Source organism: Falco rusticolus, chromosome 1, assembly GCF_015220075.1.
Source record: "Falco rusticolus isolate bFalRus1 chromosome 1, bFalRus1.pri, whole genome shotgun sequence".
Lineage (NCBI taxonomy): Eukaryota > Metazoa > Chordata > Aves > Falconiformes > Falconidae > Falco > Falco rusticolus.
The window spans coordinates 60,659,038-60,677,391 of NC_051187.1; the positions used below are offsets into that span (position 1 = coordinate 60,659,038).

The window sequence follows — 18,354 nt, forward strand, 5'->3', positions numbered from 1 at the left end:
AAAATGCAGCACTGTTAATCACTGGCTGATGTGTAGGTCTGTCCAGAGGTTTCCCCTATGTACTTGTGCAGATGCATATGTCCAAATTTGAGTTTTGTTTTTTTAAAAAAAGTATGAGTTTTGCATCGTGGGGCTGAATATGGTAACAAAGTTATGTATTCCATCACTTCAGAAACTGGACTGATGCGCTGGTTGTTGCTTCCTGTATGTTGCTTGTGAGGCCAGGATCAGGATTCCACAAGAGTGAAATGGATGGCAGTGAGTTATCATAAGTTGGTTTTGAAAAGGAATGGATTTGAGGAATCACCTGCAAAATTTCTGGTGCAAGATCACCCCAAGACACCAGCTAGGCAGAGAGATGGATGGATTTGAATCAGTTTCACAAGGTGTCCTGAAGGGAAGAGGTAGCTATATTTAATCCAGTAGGCAAAGTGGAATACCTCCAGTGAATTGGGAACTCTCTCTTTCTCCCTCCCCCAGACACATTGGATATTTTAATTTCATTTAAAGCTTTGAGTAGTCTTTTTTTTCAAATGAAGAACTGTACTGTCTCTTACAGAGGTTTGTTGAATCCATGCCTCTGCATTTATTCCTAAAGCTACCTGTTTGCCAGTCTACTCAGCCCCTCCAGGCAAGGAGGAGATGAGACTCCCAAGTTTTTCATCGTACAAACAGTGTAACTTAATACCAGGCAAGAAGTCTGAAGGGGACAGAGATGAAAACAGGAGCCACCTGAGTGTTCAGGCTTGACAGAGTTTGCTGATAGACCTAACAGTACTTACATTAAGGGTGCTCAACCCTTGGGTCTAGGAAGTAAAATAGTTTGCTCTGTGATAATCTCACAGATACAGAGCAGGTAGCAGGTTTGGAAGCGTTACATTAGGTAAATCTAATTAGATTAGGTCAAGTGATGTCAGTGAGAGGGTGGGTAACACACGTTTTATTTGTGGATGAGAGGAAGGGGAGCACTGTGGTTTTTGAGAATGCTGGTACTGAGTCTCCGTCAGGTGAGATAGTAGTATTTGAAGGTGCTAGGAACAAACTGTAGGTTTTAGCCAAGCAGGTCAATGTGATCTGTTTAGAGCTGTTGCTGTACTAAACCTGAGCTGCTTGTGTGCTGATGATACTGTGTACTCATCTCCCGTTCCAGGAGCCAGGCCTGTAGGTGGTGGTGGGGCTGGGCTAGTTACATCAGGGTCTGAAGCTTCCTCTGCACCTGAAGTGGCTTTCCCGAGTTCTTGCACAGCTTGTGCTGTTTTGATTTCCGCAGTGCAGGGCATGCTGAAGGTCTCAACATTTCAACCAGCCAACTAGAAGTGCACACAGCCTCCTTCCTGCAGGAATTCAGGACCCAGCAGAAATGCCTACATGAGCCTTGTTTATCAGGAAGAGGCATTGTAACCTTCTGTAGCAGGAAATAGGCAGTGTTGACCTCAAGGCAGTTTAGTCATCTGATGCTGTGAAAGTTGATTTTTCCCTGGGAAGATCCTCCCATTTTTTGAGGAAGGCCTCTGAGTAATGGAGGTAATACGTGCGGTGGATTCAGGCAGTATAGTTCACACAGCACAGGGACAGAGGTGCATGATGCGCACAAAGGTGGCATTGCAGACCTTGACTGAAGCACACCAAATTGTTTCAGCTGAGGGGCTCCATTACAGAAGCAGTGACTAGCCAATACACAGAGTGTTTGGAAGGCATTGGGTTGGCACTGAACAGTGGCAGAGGGCTTTGACTGTGTCTCCACCTTCTAAATTTTTGGATTGGTACAACCCTAGCAGATAGCATCCATTCTGTGTTGGCTTTCCTGACTTGGTTTTGTAAGCTGTTACCACTTACACAGGACTGGTGTATTAGCAAGGGTTAGGGGCAAGTAAGTCAGGTTTGTGGAATGGGATGAAGCAGTCAATAATGTGGAGGTGCAAAGGTTAGGATAACTGCTGTGCTGCGTGATGTGAACCTGATTTGCTAGCCATTCCTTAGACCTGAGTACCAGGAGCTGCTGTCTCCCATGGGTAACAAGGAAGCTACTCTCTTTTCTAAAGCTTTTCATAGATACTGAAAAGGTCTGAAAAGGATCAATCTCCTTGGTTCTTATGAGTGAAGCCTTAGAGAAGAGAGTCTGTGCTGAGCTAATGGTGCAGTGTACACAAAACCTAGTGATCATGTGGAAGGTTTTGTTGTTTTGTGGATTTTTTCACCAGTTCTGTGCCCTTGGGCTTTGTGCAGAGCAATTTCTACAGCTGAGATGGGTTGTCTGGGCTGCCAGTCACCAAGAATTTGAGGCTAAGACCAGGTGTCTTATTTGTCCCTTGGAATCGAAGGACAGTAGATTGAGGCTGAATATCTGGGTGACAGAACAGAAGAAAAACAAAAGCAGATTGGGAATCCAAGTGTGGAACAGCATGGGATCTGTGGGATCCAACACAGCCCTATCCATAGTGTGGTTTCTGTTGGTGACCACATAAGTGGCAATGTCAGTACAAATGCACGTGGTTCAGGAGATCTGGTAGCTTGTCATGAAATGACAGAATGGAGATCTTTGTGGGATTGTCTATAGTTTTCACAGCTGAATCCAAATTCTAGCTTCAAAACACCAGAGTTTGCTACAGCCCACTTCATTTCTGTAATAGACTAAGAGAGCTTTTAATAACTGACCTCACATTCACAAAATCATAAAATAATTTAGGTTGAAAGGGACCTCAGGAGATAATCTGGTCCAGCTACCTGCTCAAAGTGCAAATAACTGTTCTTCCATGGAAAAATGCATTTCAAGCAAAGAGCAAATGTGGTAAGTTTCCTTCAGTCTGCGATTTGACAGTGATAAGGAGTGGGGAGTCAGCATTTATAGGGGGAAAGATTTAGGTAGTCTTATGAGCAGCTATTGTTATTATGAGATGTGTTAAAATACTTGCCTAGCTTTTAGGTCTGGGAAACTGAACCAGATTGTAATTATCTTCCACACAGCAAGGGCAGAATTATTAACCACTGTACTCTCATACGGCCAAAGTTGGAGCTTTGAACACAGTGAATTGTCTGGTGTGGGGAGAGCATAATGGAGCAGCACACTGCTTGGTGCACAAATAGGAACTTGCATTCAGTTTGCAGGGCTAAAAGCTTAGAAAATGCCATATTTCACTTGTAAATTGAGTGTACTTTATCCAGGAACTTATTCTGCATTTATGAAAGAACTTCTGAGGAAATTCATTTTCACCTGGAAGGATTTGAAGAGAAGCAATTGCATATATATTTTTTTCCCTATAGAAGTCTTCTTAGTTGAGAAAACATGGATAGGGAGAATTTATCTGCTGGACATGCTTCCTCTCCTCCTGCTGCCTTCCCACATATTCAGGCTCATAATGTCCTTGTGGCAACTCTGAAAGATGCAGAAATAGAAAACAAATTCTAAATTAACAAACACGCATATGTTTGTCCCCATGTTGAAAAGTGTGTTCCAGTTTATATTTCTCCTCTTTCATTAGTGTCTCTTGCCAATCCCATTTGTCTTCCTTGCAGGTTCTTTCTGCGCACATCTCACCGGTGTGCATTGTCTTGTCACTTGGAGTAGCGCTCATCTCAAAAGATGTTTCTGTCTGCAACCTTCTTTTCAGAAAGCTGTTGTAGGTTCCCTTTGTAGGCAGTGAAGCCCAGAAGACAGTTCAGCTGACTGGATACAGATCGGAGTAGGTTGAACTGTGCTCTGAATGCCTTTGCCTAGGTCTCTATGGCTTGCAAAAGGGATGCAAGGTGGTCTCGTCAGCTGCGCAAATCTTTGTAGTAATTCCCTGTATGTGGTGAATGAATGTGGATTTATTCACGTTTAACCAGGTTTCTTGGTTTCCTTGCTCTATTTACAGTAAAGATGTTCAGCCTCTTCAGCCTCTGAAGATGTCTTCAGCCATGTAGTGGTCATTCCTGGGAGGGACAGTTAACTCATCCCTTGTAGCTACAGTCTCTGGTGGCTATCCAAGCTCTCTGCACTAAACGCAAAGCTAGCCTGCAGCATGTGACTACTGATTTCCTTTAATCAGCGAGTGCTGCTTGAACTACAGTGTCCCAATGGAATTGCATTAGAGGTTTCCTCTGTAAGTATTGTGCCTTTCTAAGTGGCTTTCCAACAGCATACTGAATGGTATAAGCAGAGAACAGAGATTTAGCAGTCAGTCAGTCATCAATAGCGTCCTGCTCTTAAGCCAAAGTAATGATCACTAGTTTAAAAATGCCTGTGTTTTTTTGCTAAGAGCATGCAGTTCTGATAGGTGAATGCAGGTATGTATATGTGTGTAATTACTCTCATCATGTGCAGCAAAACCAGTTGAACAGCATGTTTATAAAAACTGTCCTTAAGTGCGATTGCCTCTTGAAGGAGCACAGCTCATATAAGAGGAGTGGGACTGTCTCCAGCCAGCCCTGGGAGACGATGCTGAGAGCATATTGAAAAGCTGTCTTCAGCAAAAGCTTGCCAGTTTAACAACTCTGTTCACTGTTCCTATTGCACAGTGGGCTCTTTGACGCAACAGAAAGAGCTGCCTTTTTTTTTTTTTTTGCTTCCTCTTAAATCCGCCTGGCCAATTTAAAGCTTGTGGATATTTCTTCCCCCTCGGGGAAAGCTTATATGAGGATTTTCTTTTTTAACAGTTCATTCCGTGAAACCGTTTTTTTCTTGTTTGCTGTTAGAAAATGTTGGAGCTGAAAAGAAGGCTTTCATTGCAGGTCAGTGTATGAACTCTTGACCAAAGAATTTTACATTTGAGTGTAGCTTTAGCAAGCACTGTCGTTTGGGAGGAAAAAGCAAGTTTACAAGGTTGTATCGTGTGAGCCCATGTGTGCCTACTACTGGAATAGGGATCTTCAGTGACTGAGTTCTGCACAGATGAATTTACAATCTTTCTTTTGTAGACAAATTGACCAAATTAATATTTTACTGTTAATTGAGGTGACATTACAGTTATGTCTGTAGTATTTAATCCCTGAATGTCTCTGCTCCCTCAAAATGCAATAAACTTTACTATGAATTTCAAATACTAAGTTTTTGCCTTTTTCTGTTGCAAGGATTGTCTTTTTGAGTTATAATTATTTTTTTTCCCTTCTTTTCAGCACACTTTACTGCGAAGCATGTTACTCCTGGGCACATTCTGTCTGCAGGGAAGATAGTTATTATTTTGTATTTCTTACACTGCTATCAAGGGATCTGAGAAAGGATGTAGACGTATTGTTAGTGTCTCTGTTCAAGCTGTATTTGAGGTAAGGCAATCTCCTTTGCTTATCTCTGAAATTAGAAAAGTAGATGCAGTATTTCTTTGATTTATAGTTACTAAGATTATCCTGTTGCTGTTTGGTTTTCTTCTTGATAAAAATATGAATGTATTTGTTACAAAGCTGTTCCTTATCTAGGTGATATTTAAAATCCTGTATTTTTATTTCAGCAGTATCTACTAGGTATCTGCATGTTTCTATTAGCTTATATACCCTAGATCAAGGAAAGATAATTTTTGTAATTGCTTTGGTTTTCTCTTCTATTATCAAGTGTGTGAGTGCCCAGGGTAGGCAATTCTTATGCTAACTTTGTAAAACTGAATTACGAATTGTTTCCACTGTGAATCACTTTCCTTGTAAGATGATGACTTATGGTAATGTTTAACTTGAGTAGAATTGTTTTTAAACACATACAGTGCATTTTTTCGTGTATTATTTTTTTTTCAGCACTCCAAAATAAAATAGAAAAATAACAAATCATATCAGACTGTTTATTTCCTTCTTCACTTAATGTTGCCTGTTATGGGAAGTACATAGCTTTTAGAGGTTGAATCATTATTTATGAGGATCAGCACAATTTAAAGGTCCTACTGCAACATTAGCCATATGCAACTGCACTGAAAATGGAATTTGTATGGAATACCACTGTTGGTGAGTTATGATTAGTGCCTGGGGAATTAGAAAATACTACTTCTTGTTTATGTTTCTTTTCAAACAATTTAAGAACTTGCCATTCAGGGGAGATTAATTTTTCTTTTACCCTTTTCTGTAGCAATGGTACAGTTTTTATAATTCCAGATTATGACACATGCTTTCTGTAATTTTACTGTTATTTAAATCTATCTGAGTCTTTTGTGACGTCTCTTAAGAGTGGAAGCATGTTTTAAGGCAGACAAGCTGTACTGCAGGTCCAGAAACTTTATTAATTTAGAAAAATGCTCTAAATCTGTTTTGTCTAGCTCCTCAATCTCTGACACTCTTTGCTGTTTGCAATCAAAATAGTGTTGCCTCCATTCAAGAAACCTGTCTTTTAATGGTTTCTTGAGAGGCTTTTCACTTGGGATGGGGTAGGTAATGGTACAGAGTAGAGTCATGAAGCTACAGTGAACTAATTTTAATTTTACAGAGCAGAAATATTTACTACTATAAGCCTTTATAATACTCAAATTCATTCAAAGGTGGTTTTAAAACCCATTGAGGCTTAAATTTATTTAATCAACATCACACTAAATCTTCTTAGCACTTGCTGTCATCTTATTTTGGGGAGTTATAAATCCATATCCTGTCACAGTGCAAATACACAACTGATATCTGCAACCTGTTTTCTGCTGTCAAAAAAAAAAAAAAAAGCTTATTCCCTAGTGCTGAAGTTATCTCAAATTGAATGAGCCTTAAAAAGCTTAAAATTAAGCAGTATAGTAAACTAATGCAGTCTTTATATAACACGTTTTCTTAACACTTTTCTCAACAAATTAGACGCCACTTCCGATCCATCATCACTGGCAGAGGGTGTATTGGGCTACATTCTTTCCCGTCTGATCTCTAGTTTGTGAGGTAGACAGTCCTGCTTCTCAAAGGGAATCTCATGAGTAACACACCATGATGTGTTGACATTTCTACTGGCATTACTTTGTCAGAAAGAATGAATGGGGAAGGAGAAAAAATGATGGGGGTGCCTTCGTGTGTTCTTTGGGATCTTTGGAGTTGAAGCATATGCTGCAATAGCTTACTGGAATCTAGCCTTCATGCTTACTAACGGTTACTGGAAGGTATTTATTTCTCCTGATGTTTGTGGTGCCAGCTTTCTACCTAGCCAATGTAGCAGAGCTTGTGGCTTGCTGTATTTCTCTTCGCATGTTTTAAGCAGTGTCAGGTTAACTGGGTTAACTTGCTTTATTACCCTAGTGACCTGGTCTATGGTTTGCCATACCCTTAGGTAAGGAAAGGCTAGCTGTTGTCTAGTCTAAATTACACACAACTCAAGACAGGTTAAGAGGAAATGCAGTAAGAACTTTATTTGTAACAGTTAATATAGGCAACACAGAAACACTTATGCAAGATACTGACAAAAATCAAAAGGCAAAAGCTAAATCTGTTTATACCTGGCTTGTATTGGAAAGATTTTTACCCCCATCCTACTGATTTGATCCTCTTTTGACAAGATTTTCTTGTTTGTATGTAGCTTAACATTCAGGTCACATCTGTTGGGAAAAAAGCCTCTTCACAAGTGTCTGATGGTTAGTTACCCCTCTAATGAGAGAAAACTCCATCACACCATGTCTTTGGGAGCACCATTTTCTGATTCTTGAGGAACTTCTCATTTCTTACTCAGTCTCTTCTACAAAATTGTTCAGACAGTGCAGTGTTAGTCTTTTGTCCCCAAAACCATTTTGTTTGTGTCCATCCAGACAAGGTGTCATTGTTCTTAATTATTTCATTATTAGAGACTGAAAGGTATCTTTATTGGTGTATGTGTTACCTTCTTATACGTGACTGGTTAGTCAAAAAAGAAGTAAATCTCCTCCCTTTGGGACTTAGTTTTCAGGAAAGAATTCATCATAGTGAACCATATTCTCTACCAATAACTATATTAACATATTCAGTGGTGTGCAGAGCTCTCACTGGCTTTTTCCCGACACTAATACAGAAGATTGGTTGACAGAAGATAGCAGAGCACTGTGTGTTACTTTTTAAACATGGGCCCGCTGAAGAAGGGGACAGGATAGAAGACTTGGGGGGCATAACCTGAACAGTTTAAGGACCAAGGGCTAAAGAGAAATGGATCCGTAGTGCACCTGGCAAATTGTTCTGCTTCTAATTCTTCAGACTGCAACTATTTTACCCAGATTATCTTGTGTGTGTTTTAGACTGTGTGACTGCAGTCTCTGTGAGGGCCTCTCAGCACTGTTATAATATTACTAATAAGGAGTCATGTCTGAAGTCATGTCTTGGTCTGAAGAGGCCTTTGGCAGAGTGCCATGCTGCTGGAGGGCTTGAGTGAACCCCAGTGGTTTTGCTTATTCATGCAATTGAGAGGGACCCTTTCATTGCGACTTGATTGCATTTAGGCTCAAGAATAAAGACTTGGATAAAAATACCACACACTGAGTGTCTCCTACAGCCTCCAAAGAGCTTGACCAGCTCAATGGCAGTTAACATCTGCTTTGGGGAATGCCATGAGCCTGTTGATTAAGCTGAAAGAACTTTATTCCCTGTGTTCTACCTTAGCTGCAGCAAAACATTAAAAGTTAGGGCCTTAGTAGCAGCTTTCCACTTGTTTCAGTTCATTAACTACTCATTTAGGCTGCAGCTATAGGTACTAACTGCTGAGGGGTACAGAAAGCCTGTCTTCTTGTTTCACACCTTCGTTAGGAAACAGACAAAGCAGCCTGATCTTCCAGGAACTGTTTTGGAATTCTTGACTGTGATGTTCTTTGTATGGATGTCTGTTTTTAAATTTCTAGTGACTGGAAGGCATCAGAGAAATGATGAAGCTGTAGAAGCTTTGCAGATTTCTTTTGCTTTTTCTCAGAAGTACTGATTTTGAGTCCATGCTTTGAAGGGTCAGCAGTGCAACCACTTCTAACTATGTTTAACTGCACTGGCTAACAGAGAGGATTGTGGATTATTTACACCTCCTCTGTAGACTGCCAAAGGCAACCCAGACCACATAGCTTCTTGCCTTTACTAGAACCTGTTGAAGAAATACAATATTCAGTTCTGCAAAAGTAGTACTTTTCCTTATACTGAAAGCATTAACTTTTTTTTTTTTAAGGCACAAGCTTACTTCCTCAGTTTTAGAATAGTTACAATTCTGGATTCTATTTTCTGGTTCATCATCAACAGGTTTATAGTTTTTAGGCTAAATATGCTTAACTCTGTTCCATGCCAAGCACTATTAAAGACAATGGGAGTGTTCTTAAAGAGTACATTAGCATTAAACGTTGAGATCTTCATAGAATCATAGAATGGTTTGGGTTGAAAGGGACCTTAAAGATCATGTAGTTCCAAGCCCCCTGCCCACGGCCAGGGAGACCTTCCGCTAGACCAGGTCGCTCTAAGCCCCATCCAGCCTGGCCTTCAACACTTCCAGGAACGGGGCATCCACAGCTGCTCTGGGCAAACTGTCTCACCACCCTCACAGTAAAATATTTCTTTCTAATACCTAATCTAAATGTACTATCTTCCAGCTGAAAGCCTTTACCCCTTGTCCTATCACTATGTGCCCTTGTAAAAAGTCCCTCTCCAGCTTTCCTGTAGGTCCCTTTCAGGTACTGATAGGCCATTATACGGTCTCCCAGGAGCCTTCTCTTCTCCAGGCTGAACAGCCCCAACTCTCTCAGCCCGTCTTCATAGGAGAGCTGCTCCAGCCCTCTGATCATTTTTGTGGCCCTCCTCTGGACCTGCTCCAACAGGTCTATGTCCTTCTTATGTTGGTGGCTGCAGAGCTGAATGCAGTACTCTGCAGTACTCAGTCTGCCCTAAACTGCAAAGTTGCAGTTCTGCTGTCCCATTGAAGCCCTATAGCCATTCTACTAGCTTAATTGGTGGTCTGCTCCCTGCTCAAGAGAAGAGGCTTGCAGGGGTGTTATGAGTGTAGTTCAACTGGATAACTGTATTGCATGAAGTAATGCAGTCATCCAAGTAAGTTCATTTTTGCTAGTGATGTCTGTGAGCTAGATTGGGCAAAATCTAGCAAAGATCATGGGGAGTGGGGGGAACAATAGGAAAAACTGTGCAGGAAGCTTTCATCTTCAATCGCAGATAGAAGAGGTGATAGATTTCATTTCAAAGTCTGTGCCCGTGATGAAGTGGGTTACCCCTCCATTTACATTAATAGCCATGTCTTCATGTTGCATTGCCTCAATAACAGAGACGTAAAACAGTGACTTGGGCATGGGCATCATCCTCCTATTCAGAAAGAAAAGAATTACAGAACAGTGGTAGAAACTACTGAAGTGAATTCCTGGGGAAAGAGTATTTTTTTCTAGTTTCTTCTCCATTGTGTGACTGAAAGTGGTCCTGCAATTTACTGGCAAGAAGACATGGAACAATATGCACTCCAACAACCTTGGAACAGTGCACAGATACCCCTGGGAATTGTTTCTACTGGAAAGGGTTGAGGCAGCAATGGGTTTCTGGCTTGCTATTTCTGCAAAAGTTTTTTTTTATAGCTAAGGCTATAAATAGTTGACAGTTCTTAAATTGACTAATCCTCTCTTCCTCTCCAGGATGAGAAACTGGATCAAGATTTTCAAAGCCAAAAGTCTGCAGCCAGATATCCTTATTAATCATCTGTTTGTAACGTTGCTCAGATTTTGAGGGAATTCTTTTACTGTTCCTGTTTTGTGTATGGTGAAAAGACTCATCCAGAGTCTTTCCAGTAGGCCATTGGCAGAACCAGAAGCAAGACTTAAGTCCTCTGCATTTCAGCTCAGAGCTCTGCCTACTAGATTGTATTCTATTGTATGGTTATATTTAGAAATTAGAATCACTTAATTTTCAAAACAGTTGAGCCATCTGTAACTCCATCTGGGTTGGACACGTTTTACTAAGTGATCACTGCTTTTGAAAGTTGGGTTGATAAAAAATTATGAGGTAAAACATTCAAACCACGGAAGTGACTGAATATGCAAAGGGCTCCCAGGCACATGCTTTCACACGTTACTTAGACCAGCACTGGGGGTTACAGGTTTGTGTTTTGCTCACATCTTTTGCTGGGATGTGAAAGGTAAGGAGACATTGTCACTTGTACTGCCATTTCTGTTACCAAGGTGGTACTTCAACTACATCTGGGAGGGCTTACAAGGCAGAACATTTCAGTCTTAAAAATGGGATTTTAGCCCTTACATAATTCAAGAATTTTTCTTAGCATTTCTACCTATGTATTTCTTTCAGAGAAGATAGCTATGAAAGTACTGGCCATGGTGATTATAACAGAATTAGGTAGGTAGTGTTGCATGTGCCAGGGATCAATGGTAATCACTCAGTGTTGGAACAAAGGGGCTTCCAGTTATGAAGGGTATATTTTTGGGTTTTACCTTTTATAGCCACCGAACCCCTGATTAGGCTGTTAGATACCAACTCGTCTGGCCCAGAGTATGTCTATATGTGTGTTCTTTGCCTTCATGTATCCTACAGCTGATTTTTTCATTAACATTTAGGATGATCACATAAGTACTGACATCCTTCATAGTGGGAAGCTTTAAGAGTTGTATTGATTTGGAAAGGAGGGGCTTTACTCTGGCACATCAGAGTCTTTCCTATATGCACTTTTAACGTGGAGCCAGTATTCAAGGAAACCATTCTTAATCAGTTAGAATAATCTGAAAATAGAGGTGACAGTTTTGAAACATCCTTTTTACAGGAAGCTTTTTATTATTTAATTTGTGAGAAGGTGAAGCCCCTTGATTTCAGGGAAGAGGTTTTAAATCAACTTTTGGAAAGGTTGTAAAAAGCTGTTAGCAAAATATCCAGTAGTGGTATTGTGAGTCAGGTTACCTGCACCGTTTTTTTCTCATCAGACTGCTATTAAGTAAAAAAATTATCAGAGGGGAATATATAACACATCAGAATATTGACTCAAATCCTAGCAAATTGAAACAGAAATATTTTAGATTGATGCATTGACGAAAGTGGTGGTTACTAGCCTAGAAGCTGATGCAGAAATTTGTTTGAGCCACAGGGATAGAAAACAGCCTAAAGAACATCTCACCTTCCAATTTGCAGGACAGTGTAAGGTGATCCTATGAGATAGAAGTCAGTGCTAAAGTTTTCTCATGGTTAATTGAGCCAAATATATGTATTTATGAATGAATTAATAAGCTATTCCACAAATATCCTAGCTTTCCCTGAGAACCGTTCAGGAAATGAAAAGCACTTATGTAATGTTAAAGGAATGAAAGGAAAATTTCTTAACATTAGGAAGGAATAATAAAGCTTTACTCTAAAATCCTTAGGAACTAACTATACTAAGAAACTAGATCATTGCCAATGTAAAGTACGTGCAAAAGTGTGTTTTGAGAGCACATCTTAGAACGTCTTAAAAGTATTGTAATGGGTCAGTAGCCCTAATTTTTGAATGTGGCCAAAAAAAGTTTGGAACTCTGTGGGCATGTTTGTTAGCATTTATCCAAATGTGGTTTAAATTTCCTTTTTCTCCTTTGGTTCTGGATCTACCTTTCCTATGACAGCTAGGTAGAAGCAGCTGAAGAAGGTTGCTGTAACACCCCTCGTTTACCAGCAGTTCCAGGGAGTGATACACGTGCTGAGAGAACCAGAGCTGTATGGGATGCCTGAATGTGCCCTGTACTCCAGCTGCAGGGAGTATGTGGGAAGCAGACTGCTTCTGTTTCAGCAGAAGCACCTCTTACACTGAGGTGCTAGTTATTCTTGTTTAGCACAGGTGGGCAAGCAAGCCATTTCCAAGGAAAATGTAGGCTTTTTTTAGAGATTTAAGGGAGGCATTGCAGATTTTTTCCAGTAAGTGCAGGGCTGTAATTTTCTTACCTTCTTTGTAGTTCATTTGCTTGAGTTGGTGAAAACAGGCTCATTTGGTGGTAAAGCTTTTTGGGTTTTGTAAGGTAGTTGTCCATTTCTTATGTTCAGATTAGAATCTTTTTAGCTATGTCATAGCTTCAGAGTCCAAGTCAAAGAAACTTGGTTGCCAACTGCTTAGTAATCTTGTAAACCTATTAAACCCCATCAGCAAAAGAGACACAAATGTCTAGATTAGAGTTAGGAATTAAAATTTAACAAATTCTCAGTTTCACATCTTTCTTAGGATGACAACCTGTAAAGAGCTTTTGAAAGGCTTTGCATCTCTGTTGGGACCTTCTGTCATTTTACTGATGTCGTCTTTGTTTTTTACCTCCTATCCTTGATGCTGAGGATTTTACACGTTTGATATAGCACTATGATTTTACTTTCAGGCAACTCCAGCATGCCTTTATGTGGGTCACATATTCCTCCTCCTTCTCTATATTGGTCTAGGATTTCCAACTATTTCCATATTCATTGAGCTCAGTCACTACAGAGCCAATTGAAACAGGCAGGCTGCTCAATGTCTTTTCCACTCCAGGAGTAATTTAATCTGGGAGTGTGTGCATTATTTTTTCAGAGTTGAGCCGTGTGTGCCAGGTGATCTGCAGTGGAGAGCAGCATCGTTATTAAAGAGGCTTAGGCACTTCATGCCGTTTTTGTCCTTCTGCAACTTGTGCAGCTAACGGTACTGTCTTGATGTTTTTTCTAATATGCATGATTTGAATGTAATCAGTTAGAGGAGATGTAGAAAAGAGGGTGGGGCTGTATTTATATTGTATAAGATTGAGTTTCAAAGCCGTTGGGTCCTGTGAGTTCCTTAATCACTGCCTGACTTGTTTTACAGAAGTGCTGTTACTCACAGAGCAGGTTAAGTCTATTTCTTTAGTTTCCCTTTGGGGTCATCCTAGAGTTAAAAAAATCTTTAATGGAAGCTAGATATTGGTACATTCCCACAGAAATATTTCAACTTTCATAAAACAGCAAGGGAGAGAATTTGGCTGTGAGGAATAAATCTTCAAGGAGTCTTTGCATCCATTATAATCTTCGTCTTGGTTGACTAATATGCTCTTCTCCAGACAACCAGAGAGAGTAGGTGAGCCTTGGGTGTTAGGAAACATTAGGTTCATGAGAATCTCCTTCCGCTGGAAGGGCTAACTGGGTGCCCTTTGATATCAAAGGGAGTCCAAGGGAAGGGTAAACTCTTTTCCAGAGTTACCAAGAAAGGAGAGAAGGTGGAGGTGAGACAGATCACGGAGTCCTGGTGTGATAAATATCTGTGCTGTGCTAATTTCTTGCTGCTGAGCATTATTATATAGGTGAACATCAGCTTGAGGTGACTACATTTTTCTTTGGAGTCCCTGGGCCAGACTGTGAGCTGATGAGCGTGATTTCATGCAGATGGAATTGCACTTAGTCCACTGAGCATCACCTGATGTCACACTGCAAAACTGTTCTCCTTAATAAGACTTTCCTGCTGCTTCTTTTTAAGAGTTTTGTTTTCACCATTTTGTCTTTTGTTGTTTTGTTTTTTTTTTTTTAAAATATATAGATATTTCTATCTGTGAATTAGAACCAAATTGTGTCCACAGTTCCTCTCAGCTGAGTGTGCACCACCACTAAGGTGATTCATGATAAAATTATCTGACTCTTGAAGAAATCTAACTGACATTTTAACCTTTACAGTGGCATGTTAAAAGTTTTCATGTTGCTATAGGCCTATTTAGTTTTTTGTTTTCTCGCTGCAGCTGTCATGGACAACTCCAGTCTTGGCACTTTTCCCTCCCTTCATGTTTGAAGTAAATAGGCTTTTTTCAATTAATGTCTATGATAATGTACCCCGTGGGGAGGAAAAAAAACCCACCATCTGGAGGATTCTGGTATTTCACATTGAGATTTTTTGAGAATTGGTATTTAGCATATTAATACCGATGCTAACTCTTACACTGCTAGGGTTAGATTTGGATTATCAAATTCCAGATGCCTTTAAGTTCAATGTTTAGTTAAAGTTCCTTGACTGGGTTTCCATGACAGTCAGTGAAGAGAAGAAGCCACAGAGAGTGATTTAATCTTCAGTACATATCCACTTCTGATTTCTTTCAATATCTTATCTAAATGCATAATTACAGTGTGCATCATCATTATTGTCTTTGCTACAGTTGAAAATATCAAGACAGTGAAAATGATTTGCACAAGATCATACTGCCATCAGAAAGGAGACTTTGCTTGCACACACTGGTGTTCAGTCCCGTAACATAATGATGTATATATCTCTGTCATCTACAAATTGATCAGCACTGTCTTTCAGACCAGTTTACAGACCCTTTTGCCCTGGGAAAGGCACTGGAACCTGCACATGGTGACCTAGAAAGTACAGTAGTGTTTTGGAAAGCTCTGGTGTGCTGCATGCTAGTCACCTCAATGCAGTGAGAGCACTTTTGCTCTCCCTTACGATATCCTTTAGTGTTTACTTGCATGGAGCTTAGTTCCAAGTGTGAGGGGATGTAGTATGCTCACTGAATGACACAGGTCTTGCTCCTAAGCTTATGGTATGCACTTTCTAATAAACTTTTGGTCTTTTCTATTGAACTGATTTGTACGGTCCATAGTAGCTCAAGGCAAGCATTTCAGATCTCTTGGGACTGAAGCAAGAAAACATTGAAGTGTGTTTTTTATCTGAAGTGAGAAAAGCAGGCAAGAATTACTCACAACTCTTCACTGATGCTTTCTCCATTACTTGTGGCAGTTTCCTTTGAGTTATTCCTATTTTCTGGTTAAATCTTTAATTGTTTTCCTCAGTACACTGTCTTTTTCTTAATTTTGATCTGGTTTTTTGGTTGTATTGTATCTTGCTGGTGATCCAGATTAAAATGAACCCTTCACTTAGGCTATTCAAAAGTGTGTTTCAAGATAGAGGGGAAGAATTTCCAAACTGCATTGTTATTTTTCAGATCAGAAAGCAGCTAGGACATCAAAACTCATCAGCAGAGAAGGCTTTTTGCAATTCACAGGGGAAAACCAGCTGATGTCTCTGTGTTGTGATACATAAGTCAAAATTAAGGCCTGAGTCTGCATTTGGTTCCACATAGTCTGTAGTTAGAACTGGATTTTAGCCAGTCTCCCAGGCTAAAACTGACATGAAGCTACTTTTGCTTTAATGTAGCAGAGTCTCAAAATAGCTCTCTTAAAATTAATCCAGACCGTGGCTCATTTGATACAGGAGATAACACAGGAGTGAAAAGCTTTGGTCTTGACCAGTGCATAATTCATCTAAGTCTAGGATGCCAGGCTGGATTGCGATATCACCATTGTGATATGTTGACACCATTGTCAGTACTGCACTTTGTGTTCTCATGTCTTGAATAATTCTATTTAATGCTGAGAAATGTCAACTTTTACTGAAATCCAATTTTCTGTTAGGTCCCAGTGTTTGAAGTTTGACTCCTGCTGAGACAGGACAGAGGGCGGTTGTATGTCAGTATTATGTCAGCCTTTTTAGTACTCCATACTTTGTGTCCTCATAACTGTCTCCAGGACACAATCTCTCATGCTGAACATCTGCGTTGGTCCAGATTTTCACCAAGTGGATAGCCTCCCTTTTAAGCAGGTCTAAATCATGATGCACCACAATAATTTTCATCCTTCCTGCAGCACTTCAACATGCGCAGTCTTGACAGCCTGTACTTTGTGTCTCTTTCCAGGATTCATTTGACATCTCTTTTTTCCTCTGTCTAGATGTTTGATTAACAGTTTACGTAACTGTACTGTGATGCTAATTGCATTATCCATGAGTAATATAAGACATGCAGACTGACATTTGATTTTCAGCGGTATAGTAACTGGGGAAGAGATCTGCTGCATCTGCACAAATATTCAGATGCAACATATATTGTCATACGTTACCGTTGTAATTTGTGCAAAGATAGGCTGAAAAGTTTCTGAAAGTTGGGAAATAATAATCAGTTCCTATGAAGTGATGGTGGGCTGCTCAGCAAAGCAGGTATGTGGCAGGGACCTGAAGTCCCACACTGTGGAAGGAAACAGAATGAGGCTGACACAGACCAGAGAGGTAACACTGATAATATATAAGGAACTGGGAGGTTCCTCTTCAGTTCCTGGAGAGGAATCTGGGTTCAATGTTTTTAGGGATGGTTCTTGTTCCCAGATGTCCCAGGAGCTCAGTTAGGAGTCCAGAGTGATGAGTTGATGTTGGCTTTTGGTCACCAAGTAAGTGCAAATCCATGCCAGAGAATTCCTCAGAAAATGATTCTTCCAGATGGCTTGTGGGAGATATCTAGGCTATATTTTGACCTTATCTTTCAGGCTCTCTCGCTGCTCACCATGGCAATAAGAACATAAGTGGGGAAATGCTGGTAAATGGTGGTAAATAAACACTGATACCTTTGATTCAACAGCATCACTGGACAGATGGCTGATTCCCTTAAGCACAAAGCTGTGGGTCTGGGGAAGGAGGCAGAACATTCAGAAGTGTATGGGGATACAGAAAACCAGATAGCAACTAAGGTCAGAGAGAAGGGCTAAGCTTTGTAAGATGAAGATATGTTGGGATGTGTCTTTTTTGACACTTGTGTTTTTTCTGCCCTTGGCTTCTTAAGTTTCTGTGAACAAATAAAAGATGTTCATTTTCTGATGTAGCTTGGCTGAGTCACTCCATTTCATAACAGTCACAAGTGCCCAGAAAGTTTGTTGTAGCTGGATTCAGGCCCATTGGGACTTGCTGAGATAAATATACTTGGTGGAAAGAGGGGTGCTAAGAGCTTCCTAACCCAGCCTACCTTTGGGAAGAGCAAAAGCTGAGAGTCCCTTGCTGGTACAGACCGCACAGGGAAAATAGGAGAGTCACTTGAGTAAGGCTCCCAGTCCGCTCCTCACTCCTTCATGAGAAGAGGTATGATTCTGGTCCAGGCCCTGTGGTGCTCTGTAAGGTTCTCTCAGTGTTCTCTGCAGATATGTATGTCTTGAACACATGGGTTGTTTGTTTTTTTCCCCTGCAAACACACTTCAGAATCCAAGCCAGCTGCTACAGCTCCTCTTCAAAACCGCTTCAAACCATGTTGAGGTTTTGTATCTCTTCGTAGCTGCAAACCTACTCACAGCCAATTTCTTCATATTGCAAGATTTTTTTAGCAACAACATGATTCTAAGTGGTTCCCACAGACACCCTCATCTTTTTTCTCTACTTGTTTACTTCTCACTTCTTCCTTTTAAACACATTTTTTCCATCCCTTCAGCAAAGCAAAGGGAATTGTGTGTCCCCAACTCCAATATATCAGTGCTAATGGCCAGACTGGGAGGAATGCTTGAGGACAGCCCAATCTACAATTTAACCAAGTCCCTTCTGTTTCCTGGAACAGAGGTTTCAGGTTGGAGCATGTGGTTTGTGTTTTCACAAGCATGCAGCTGGTTTGCATGCATGCGGTCAGAGCATTCAGCACCTGAAAATCAGAGCCTGTAAACAACCTGCCACATTAGGAAATCTAGGCTGTGCTACCTGTTTACTTTGAGTATAAATGTCATCTTAGCAGGCAATCCATCTCCTCT

General features: G+C 40.5%; 1 protein-coding gene across 2 annotated transcripts in view; it reads left to right on the forward strand.

Annotated features, from left to right (window-relative positions):
- Positions 1-4,553: 4,553 nt before the first annotated feature.
- Positions 4,554-18,354, forward strand: part of CSGALNACT1 (chondroitin sulfate N-acetylgalactosaminyltransferase 1) — a 47,695-nt gene continuing 33,894 nt past the window's right edge. For both annotated transcript variants that reach the window (XM_037381376.1, XM_037381366.1), the window contains exons 1-2: positions 4,554-4,710; positions 5,095-5,241. The gene's annotated coding sequence lies outside the window, so the exon portion shown is untranslated. The remainder of the gene's footprint in view (positions 4,711-5,094; positions 5,242-18,354) is intronic.